The sequence below is a fragment of the Equus quagga genome, unplaced genomic scaffold (genome assembly GCF_021613505.1).
Source record: "Equus quagga isolate Etosha38 unplaced genomic scaffold, UCLA_HA_Equagga_1.0 226_RagTag, whole genome shotgun sequence".
Lineage (NCBI taxonomy): Eukaryota > Metazoa > Chordata > Mammalia > Perissodactyla > Equidae > Equus > Equus quagga.
Window position 1 is genome coordinate 6,232 of NW_025799809.1, and position 11,376 is coordinate 17,607.

Consider the following 11,376-nt stretch of genomic DNA (forward strand, 5'->3'; position numbering starts at 1 on the left):
AGCTTCCATGTTTTCACTCACACTTTTTATGGCTTCCCACTGCCCCACAAATTTAGTTTCAACGCTTCAGTGTTATATCTAGGCCTTTCTTGTTATGTTTCCCACCCTATTCATCTCCCTCACTCCTCTAGATCCTCTGTGATCCTGGAAAGTGTTCTTGTGCTCCTCATAATTTCCCCACTCACCCCTGCTTCTCCATCAGAAGTTCCCCAACCACCTTTGCTTTTCCATCGGTGTTCTTCCTTTTGCCTCTATGTAGACTTCTACCACTCCTGTGGAAATTTTAATCCAAAGGACTCCAATTTCCTTACAATGGCCTTGGAGTGGCCTACACGGTTTCACACGTTAAGGTTCCTGTCTCCTCGGACCTCGTCTACTGTCCTTTCTCTCTCATTCTCATCATACCCTTCTTCAGAGACACCTTTCACACCTCCGTGTCATGCCTTGCATTTGCTATTCCTCTTCCTACAGCTCTCCCTCCAGACATCTGCACGATGCACTCCTCACCAGCTCCTTCCAGTGTTTGCTCAAATGTCACTTTCTTGCTGAGGTCTTCTCTTACCACTCTCTTTGAAGTTACACTTCCCTCACCCTCCCTACACTCACTGTCCCCCTTTGCTATTTTATTTTTCTCCAAAGTTCTTATCTCTGTTGAATATATACTATATGACATCAATTTAATTTATTTTCTCTCCCAACCTAACCCCTGCTAGATATAAGTTCCATGAGGACAGAGATTTCTATCTATTTTGTTCACTGCTGAATACTTACAGCTAGAACAATGTTTGAAATTTAGCAGACATTGAATAAATATGTCTAAAATATTTAAATAAATTTGTGGAATGAATGACCAAACCAACATTGAGGTAAATTTATTGATTGTTGAATGAATGAATCCATTTTTCAAGAACCATTTCAAATACATCTCTTTTTGGAAACTTTTTTCTGGTCCCTTAGGTCATCTCTATCCCAGATGACCTCTTTATTCTCCAATTCTCATGGAAAATGTTTATATTTGTTGTGGCACATATTTTATCTTATGATTATACTTATTAATGTTGTGAGTAGACAATATCTAATTTGTATTCTCAGGAATATTAGCACTACATTATATATACAGAGTGTATGAAATAAATACATATTGAATTGAAATAAAATGATAAACTCATTTCTGTGTTTTGTTAATTCTTATTCTTTGGACTTTTCCTCTCTTTTTTTTTTTTTTTTTTTTCGTTAGGTAGTGTTTTTTTAATGAGAGGAAAATATGTCTCCATTCCTTAGCAAATGACAAACCTGAATCTGGTTAATATGGTCTACTCAATCGTTACCTTTTTTTTTTTATTGCAGTAACACTGGATTATAACATTATATAGCTTTCAGATGTACATCATAATATATTTCAAATTCTGTGTAGATTACATCATGTTCACCACCCAAAAGCTAATTATAGTCCATCACCACACCTGTGAGCCTAATCACCCCTTTTGCCCTCCCCCCTCCCCCGTTCCCCTATGGTAACCACCAGTCCAGTCTCTGTTGCTATGTGTTTGTTTGTTGTTGTTTTTATCTTCTACTTATGAGTAAGATCATATGGTATCTGACTTTCTCCCTCTGACTTACTTCATTTAGCATGGACTTTTCCTCTTCTACCCTGTTCTTGCCTTTGAAAATGTTTATTCTCCTCTCACTTATTCACTTAACATAGGACTCAAAGACTCTTTTGCTTCTTTGGCATACTTTTTCTAAACTACACGACGTTCATCTAACTCTGGTTCAGAGCATTATGTTGGGATTTAGAAGTCTCATATTCTAATTCTCAACTCTATCATGAACTCTGATTGTGACCCTGAACTTGTATTTTTTTCATCTGTAACATAGAAATATAAAATCTTAGGAGTGGGTGCAGTATTAAAGTTCATATACCAATTTCTCAGTCAACATTCTTTACAGGTATTTATCTACTTCTATTGAAATGTTTCCAATGACAAGGAACTTACTACCCTCCCTCCTAAAAAAAGCCATTATATTTTCAAACAGCTCTAATTATAAAAAAGTTCTTATTTTTATTGAGCTAAAACCTACTGTTTTCTAACTTTTATCTTATTAACCTCCTTTAAAATTTTCCTTCTCCAGGCTCAGTTACTGAATTCTGGAAATGACTTCCGAGTACCATCATTTCAACACCTGCCACCAATACAGTTTGCTCTTTTGGAGTATGCCCTAGTGTCAGTTGTATGACTCAATAACTCTTTCTTTTCACGTGGGGTTTTCTGTCCTGAGGCTTCATGCTATGACTGTATTTATATTTCAAAAGAAGGGAAATAGATGTTTCGTATTAAATTCCAAATGGGAAGTTTAATGTGTGCGTTGGCATATTTAGGATAAGGATGAAGCTATCCTGGCCAAAAAATTTGAGAAAGACAACACTTTTCACTCTGAAGGACCAAAAGATGGGTAGAAAATTTGGGATAAATGTGAACAAGATTTGATCCATAAGGAAAAACAAATAGTTAGACCTCCATATTCATTCAGCTGGGAAACTAAAACTGTGCAATCCCACTATCAGAAATTGCTCAGTCAGCTCGCTACTCTTCTGAGTAACAGTGTCATCCCCATACCAACCGCAGAGAAAGCTGTGAAAGAGAGAATTCAGGAAACCGGTGCAAATGAGCAATCTTGGAAGTCTGTAAGTGTACTGACAGAAAACTTATTCTTGCAAATTTGTTTCTTTTTTAAGATGTAGATTTTAATATTAGCCAATTGGGTAAACTCTGTGGCTTTGAATTTTAATTTTGATTTTGTCACCATAAACATAACTGATAACTATCAAGAAGTTTTTTTTCTTTTACTATAGAGAATGGAAAGTCTTCAGTGGGAAATTCAGATGCTCACTCAGCAAATGGAGCAGCTGTACCATCCTTATGAAGAAAATGTTTGTGAATCATCCCAAGATGAAGAAACTATAGGGAACAAAGAAGACTCTTGAAATATCCGGAAGGAAAAATTGCTTTCAGTGAGTTTTTTCAAGAAATATTTAACTTAGATAGAAAAAAAGACTTTCCTGAATTATGGATGTTAATTTGGGCAATGAAAATGATCGTATATTATTGTAATATTAGTAAATTTAATTTTACATAGTGTAGAAAGCTGATTAAACTATTTCTATTTCACTTAAGATTGGAAAAGTGAGGAAAAACAGTTGTAAATATTTAAAGTAATGCTTCTACTTTTAGCAAAAAGCCTTTCCTTTTTTATATCTCTCACTTTTTCATTGTACACATATTTGGTATTTTTTGTGAGAGCATTTTTATGAAACTTTTAACATATTTATAAAGAGGATTATAGGAAAAGGGACTTAAAGGAATGGCCCTCTAATAGTGGAATTTCAAGCATTGTGGGACCTAGGTATGATGGGTCTTGGGAGGGGCCCTTAATAATGACTATGTAGATCGTTGTCTTTCTATTTTTTCTTTCCTTGCATTTGTCAGGACAAAGTCATTGCTAAAACAGGATGCAAAGTAAGATATGGTATTCTTTATTTTCAGGAGATCCTGATACTCTTTCACTACCTCCTTAGAAAACTGCATGTCTTACCCTGATCTATGTTGTATTGTTTTGATGATTGCTGTGCTGTCTTATTTCACATTCACTCACTCATTTGCTCTCTATATTATCTATTGCTGCATAACAAATTATCCCCAAACCTAGTAGTGTAAAACAACAAACATTTATTATCTCATACAATTTCTAGGGTCAGGAATTCAGGAGCAGCTTAGTTGAGCTGGATGCTTCTGTCTGAGATTTTCTTGTGAGGTTGCAGTCAAGATGTTGGCTGGGGCAGTAGTCATCTGAAGGCTTGACTGGCTGGAGAACCTGCCTTTAAGCTCACTCACCTGGCTGTTGTCAGGAGGCCTCAGTTCCTCATCACATAGGCCTCTCCATAGGGCTGCTCCTACCATGACAGATCAAGCAATCAGCAAAAGATAGCTAAATAGTAGATAGATAGCACCATCAACATAATATGGAAACTCTATTGTCTTTTAGATCTAATCTTTAATTTATATGCTATCACTTCTGCCACATTCTATTAGTCACACCAACCAACTTGGTATAATGTAGGAGGAAACTACATAAAGGTACCAGGAGGTGCAGATCATTGGTGGCCATCTTGAAGGCTGTTTACCACACCCATTTGTTTTACTCACTCACTGACTGATCTAGCCATTCATTCACTCATTCATATTTATTGAGCAACCACAATTTTAAAAAATTTATGGCACTTTCCTTGTGAAAGACAAGGATGTCCACTTTCGCCACTTCTATTCAACATAATACTAGAAGTTCTTCTAGCCAGACCAATTAGGCAAGAGAAAGATATTTTAAAAATAAATAAAATGCATCCAAATTTTAAAGAAGAAGTAAAATTATCTATGTTCACAGATGATATGATTGTATATGTAGAAAACCCTAAAGATTCTCTCCAAAAACCTATTAGAACTAATGAATTCAGCAAAGTAGCAGAACTAATAAATGAATTCAGCAAAGTAGTAGAATATAAAGTCAGCTTCCAAAAATCAGTTGCATTTCTATACACTAACAACAAACAATCTGAAAAGGAAATTATGAAAACAATTCCATTTACAAAGCATCAAAAAAGAATAAAATACTTAGGAATTAACCAAAGAAACAAAAGACTTGTACAATTAAAACTACAAAATGTTGCTGAAAGAAATTAGAGAAGACATAACAAATGGAAACACATATCAAGCTCATGGATTGGAAGACAATATTGTTAAGATATCAGTACTACCCAAAGTGATCTCTAGATTCAATGCAATTCCTATCAAAATGCCAGTGATATTTTTTTTGCAGAAATAGAAAAATAAATCCTAAAATTCATATGGAATCTCAAGAATCCCTGAATAGCTAAAACCATCTTGAAAAAGAACAAAACTGAAGGACTCACACTTGCTGATTTCAAAACTTACTACAAAGCTACAATAATCAAAACTGTGTGGTCCTGACATACACACAGACATATAGACCAATTGAAGAGAATAGAGAGCCCAGAAATAAACCCTCAAATATATGGTCAAATTATTTTTGACAAGGATAACAAGACCTTTCAATGGGGTCTTTTTGTTTGTTTGCTTGCTGAGGAAGATTTGCACTGAGCTAACATCTGTGCCAATCTTCCTCTATTTTATACGTGGGTCACTGCCACACCATGGCTGCTGAGAAGTGGTATAGGTCCACACCTATACCACTTCTGGGCCACTGAAGCGGGGCATACTGAACTTAACCACTAGGCCATGGGGCCAGCCCCTAAAAGGACAGTCTTTTTAACAAATGATGTTGGCAAAACTGGATATCCACATGCAAGAAAATAAAGTTGGACTCTTACCTAACACCACATATAAACATTAACTCAACATAGATCAAAGACCTAAATGTAAGACCTAAAACTATGAAACTCTTGGAAGAAAACTTAGGGCATGACAATGATTTCTTGGATATAACACCAAAGGCACAGGAAACAAAAGAATAATAGACAAATTGGACATCATGAAAATTGTTAAATTTTGTGTATCAGGCATTATGCTAAGTGAAATAGGTCAGATGGGGAAAGCCAAATACTGTACGATTTCATTCCTCTGTGGAAGATAAACAACAACAAACACACAGATATAGAGAATAGATTAGTGGTTATCAGGGGAAGGAGGGAGTGGGGAGAGTGAAGGGCACATGTGTATGGTGATAGGTCATGAGTAGACTTTAGATGGTGAGCACGATGTAGTCTACACAGAAATATAAACAATGATGTACATCTGAAATTTACATAATGCTCTGTAAACCAATGTTACCTCAATTAAAAAAGTTGTGTTTTGAAGAGTATCCACAGAGTAAGGAGGCAACCCACAGAAAGGGAGAAAATATTTACAAATCTTCTATCTGACAAGGGATTAATATCCAGAACATATATAGAACTCTTAAAACTCAACAACAAAAAACAAACAGCCTGATTCAAAACTTGGCAAAAGACTTGAATAGACATTCCTCCCAAGAAGATATACAAATGGCCAGCAGGCACAAGAAAATTTGCTCCACATCACTAATCCTTAGGGAAATGCAAATCAAAACTACAATGAGATATCCATTAAGCTGGCTATTATCAAGAAAACAGAAATAACAAGTGGTGGTGAGGATGTGGAGAAATTGGAATCCTTGTGCACGACTGGTGGTAATATAAAATGGTACAACTCCTGTGGGAAAGAGCATATACCCAAAAGATGAAGGCAGGGTCTCAAAGAGATATTTGTACACCCGTATTCATAGCAGCACTATTCACAATAGCTAAAACTGGGAAGCAACCCAAGTGTCCATCAACAGATGAGTGGATAAGCAAGGTGTGGTATGTACCGTGGAATATTATTCAGTCTTAAAAGAGAAGGAAATTCTGACATATGCTACAACATGGATGAGCCTTGAGGACATTGTGCCAAGTGAAATAAGCCAGTCACAAAAACACAAATACTGTATGATTCCACTTATATGAGGTACTTTAAGTAGTCAAAATCACAGAGACAGAAAGTAGTCAAAATCACAGAGACAGAAAGTAGTCAAAATCACAGAGACAGTTGTGGTTGCCAGGGGTAGGGGGAGGGGGAAATGAGTATAGAGTTTCAGTTTTACAAGATGAAAAGAGTTATGGAGATGGATAGTGGTAATCATTGTACAACATTGTGAATGTATTTAATACCACTGACCTGTTTATTTTTAAATGGTTGAGATGGTAAATTTTATGTTAAGTGTATTTTACCACAGTAAAGAAATGGGAAAAAAATTAACAGCAGTTAATTGAGGTCAACAATACATCCTGTGGAGTTGAAAGATTTATACAGTCTCTACCTCTGCGCTAGTATATGTGTATGGAAATGATGCACTGAATGGTTTGTCCGTGCAAATAAAAAACATCCTTTATTAAGCTTTCTTAAGAATGTGCAAAAGTAACAGATTACCACCATCCTTAAAATTATGCTAAAGGGGTGAAGAAAACAGTAATAATCTTCCCCAACACTCTCTCTGCCTATCTCAACTCAGTAACCAATGTTACCATCGCCATGGTTATGGGAATGTTCAAGCACAGATATACAGGTAGTGTTTTTAAAAATTTTTTTAGAATGGCACCTGAGCTAATATAACTGTTATATTGTTAATATAACTGTTAATATAACAATAACTGTTGCCAATCTTCTTCTTCTTTTTTTTTTTTTTTTTGCCTTCTTCTTCTCCTCCCCACAGTCCCCCAGGTCATAGTTCTATATTCTAGTTATGAGTGCCTCTGGCTGTGTCATGTGGGATGCCGCCTCAGCATGGCCTGATGAGCGGTGCCATGTCCACACCCAGGATCCTAACTGGGGAAACCCCAGGCTGCTGAAGCAGAGCACTCAAACTTAACCACTCAGCCATGGAGCCGGCCCCAGTAGTAGTGTTTTTACAAAACTAGGATCATTCTAGTAAAAATACTCCACAACTTCCTCTTTTTACTTAATAATGTCTCATAGTTATACCTATGTAAAAGATATAGATATAATATTCTTTTAATAACTACATAACTGTTCTATGGTACGTATGCATCTTAACTTGTTCAATCATTCCCCTACTGATGTACAATAGAACTCTTTCTTTTATTTTTGTCACTACAAATAATGTCAAAATAAATATCATTCTACATCTATCCTACCACAGTGGTGCTTTTGTTTCTGCAGGATTAAAAATGTGAGATGATAGGGTCACAGTGTATGAGTATTTAAAATTTTAGTAGCCATTGCCAGGTTACTACCTTCAAGAAGGTGGAAGCTGATCATTTGAGGGTAACTCACTCCCTTTCTCATCCTAGCCAGAACTGAATCCTGTCACTCTTTTGGTTTTTGTTAGTTGCATTAAAAGTTGTTACTTTCAGGGCCGGCTCCGTGGCCGAGTGGTTAAGTTCGTGCTCCGCTGCGGTGGCCCAGGGTTCGGATCCCGGCGCGGACATGGCACCGCTCGTCAGGCCACTTTGAGGTGGCGTCCCACATCCCACAACTAGAAGGATCTGCAACTAAGATATACAACTGTGTACAGGGGGGATTTGGGGAGATAAAGCAGGAAAAAAAAAAAAAAAAGATTGGCAACAGTTGTTAGCCCAGGCGCCAATCTTTAAAAAAAAAAAAGGAAGATTGGCAACAGTTGTTAGCCCAGGTGCTACTCTTTAAAAAAAAAAAGTTGAGGGGCTGGCCCTGTGGCCGAGTGGTTAAGTTCGCGCGCTCCGCTGCAGGCGGCCCAGTGTTTCGTTGGTTCGAATCCTGGGCGCGGACATGGCACTGCTCATCAGACCACGCTGAGGCGGCGTCCCACATGCCACAACTAGAAGAACCCACAACGAAGAATACACAACTATGTACCGGGGGGCTTTGGGGAGAAAAAGGAAAAAATAAAATCTTTAAAAAAAAAAAAAAGTTGTTACTTTCATCTGCAGTTTCCTGACTACTAGTGAGAGTAAACATCTTTTTATTTGCGTTTATATGGAAACCACCACTTGGTTTCCTCTTCTGTGGATTGCCTCCTTGCTTTCCATAATTTGGAACTTAGGTGCAGAAGTTTGAGTTAAACTCTTTAGTTCATGTCTCATCATTTGGGGCCATGAAAGGTCCATCTCTTATTTCATTTGTTTACTCTTTTTTGGCCTCATTCTCCACACCCATAGGTAACCAGCTGAATGTGTTTAATGGCTAACCTTTTGTTTATATATAAATTTTTTTTAAATAGCTCTATTGAGATATAATTTACATCCCATAATATTCACTCATTTAAAAATGCACAATTCAATGCTTTTTAGCAATTTGTGGAGTTGTGCAAATACCACAATCTACTTTTACATTTCCAACATCCTAAAAAGGTCCCTTTTACCGATATGCATTCAGCATCCCCTCCCACCACTAGTGCCAGGCAGCCACCAGTCTGCTTTCTGTCTGTATACATTTGCCTTTTCCAGACATTTCATAGAAACAAATGACTGCAATGCCTTTTGCATCTGGTTTCTTTTACTTAGGGTTATGTTTTTGAAGTTCATCCGTGTTGTAGCATGCATTAGTATTTTGTTCTTTTTGTTACTTAATAGTATTCCATTGTATGGATATACCACATTTAAAAAAAATTAATAGACTTTATTTTCAGAGCAGTTTTCGGTTTATAGAAAGATTGACTATAAAGTACAGTGAGTTTCCATATACTCTTCCCCCCACCCCCACAGTGTTCCTCATTATTAACCTCTTGCTTTAGTGTGGTATATATGTTACAATTGATGAGTCAGTTTTGATTCATTATTAATTAACGAAAATTCATAGTTTGTTTTCTTATTGCAGTAACATTGGTTTGTAACATTATATAATTTTCAAGTGTACATCCTTATATTTTGATTTCTGTGTAGATTACATTGTGTTCACCACCCAAAGACTAATTACAATCCATGACCACACACATGTGCCTAATCACTGCTTTCGCCCTTCTCCCTGCCCCCCTTCCCCTCTGGTAACCGCCAATCCAATCTCAGTCTCTATGTGTTTGTTTGTTGTTGTTTTTATCTTCTACTTATGAATGAGATCATATAGTATTAGACTTTCTCCCTCTGACTTATTTCACTTAGCCTAATATCCTCAAGGTCCATCTGTGTTGTCACAAATGGCAAGATTTTATCTTTTTTATGGCTGAGTAGTATTCCATTGTGTATCTATACCACATCTTCTTTATCCATTCATCACTTGATGGGCACCTAGGTTGCTTCCAAGTCTTGGCTATTGTGAATAATGCTGCAATGAACATAGAGGTGCATATATCTTTACGCATTCATGTTTTCATGTTCTTTGGATAAATACCCAGCAGTGGGTTTTTTTTGTGGAATGTCCATTCTGTTTTCCATAGCGGCTGCACCAGTTTGCACTCCCACCGGCTGTGTATGAGCATTCCCATTTCCCCATATCCTCTCAAAAGTTTATAGTTTACATTAAGGTTCATTCTTTGTGTTATACATTTATGGGTTTTGACAAATGTATAATGACATGTAGCCACCATTACAGTATCATACAGAATAGTTTTACTGCCCTAAAAAATGGTCTGTGTTCCATCTGTTTGTTCTTCCCTACCTCCTAAACCTCTGGCAACCAGTGATCTTTTCACCATCTCCGTAATTTTGCCTTTTACAGAATGTCATATATTTGGAATCATTTAGCATATTGCTTTTTCACACTTGTTTCGTTTACTTAGCAATATGCATTTAAAGTTACCCTGTGTCTTTTTTGTAGCTTGATAGCTCTTTGCTTTTTGTCACTGAGTAAGCTATTGTATGGATGTGCTGTTTGGTTATCCATTCACCCATTGGTGAATCTTGGTTGCTTCTAATTTTTGGCAATTATGAATAAGCTGCTATAAACATTTATGTGCAGGTTTTTGTGTGGATATAAATTTTCAGCTCATTTTGGTAAATACCAAGGAGTGCAATTGCTAGATCATATGATAAGGATATTTTTAGTTTTGTATGAAACTGCCAAAATGTTTTCCAAAGTGATTTTGTATTCCCACCAGCAATGATGGAGAGTTCCGATTTCTCCACATCCTTGCCAGCATTTGGTTCTCAGTGTTTTGGATTTTAGCCATTCTAATAGGTGTGTAGTGGTATCTCATTGTTTTAATTGCAATTCTCTAATGACATATGATGTTGAGCATCTTATACGCTTGTTTGCAATCTGTATATGTTCTCTGGTCAGGTATCTGTTCAGAACTTTTGCCCATTTTTAACTTGAGTTGTTTGCTTCTTTATTGTTGAGTTTTAAGATTTCTTTGTATATTTTGGATACCAGTCTTTTATCAGATATATGTTTTGTAAAGATTATCTCCCAATTTGTGGCTTATTTTTCAATTTTCTTACCAGTGACTCTCACAGAGAACATTGTTTTGTTTTGTTTTGTTTTAATACTTTATTTTTTAGAGCAATTTAAGGTTCACAGCAAAATTAAGGGGAAGAATGCAGAGATTTCCTGTATACCCCCTGCCTCACACATGCATAGCCTCCTCCATTTTCAACTTTCAGAGTGGTACATTTGTTACAATTGATGAATCTACATCGACACATCATAATCATTCAAAGTCCATAGTTTACATTATGGTTCGCTCTTGGTGCTATACATAGGGCAGAAGTTTTAAATGTTAATGAAGTCCAACATATTGATTTTTTCTTTCATGAATTATGCATTTGGTGTTGTGTCTAAAAAGTCATCTCCAAATCTAAGATCACCTAGATTTTCTTCTATGTTGTCTTCTAGGAGTTCTAGATTTTCTTCT

The 11,376-nt window shown here is 36.5% G+C and overlaps 1 long non-coding RNA gene across 1 annotated transcript in view; it reads left to right on the forward strand.

Annotated features, from left to right (window-relative positions):
- Nucleotides 1-1,642: 1,642 nt before the first annotated feature.
- The window catches only part of LOC124233790 (uncharacterized), a 13,230-nt gene continuing 3,496 nt past the window's right edge, over nt 1,643-11,376 (forward strand). Inside the window, exons 1-2 of the long non-coding RNA XR_006887143.1 lie at nt 1,643-2,686; nt 2,855-3,013. This is a non-coding gene — a long non-coding RNA (uncharacterized LOC124233790). The remainder of the gene's footprint in view (nt 2,687-2,854; nt 3,014-11,376) is intronic.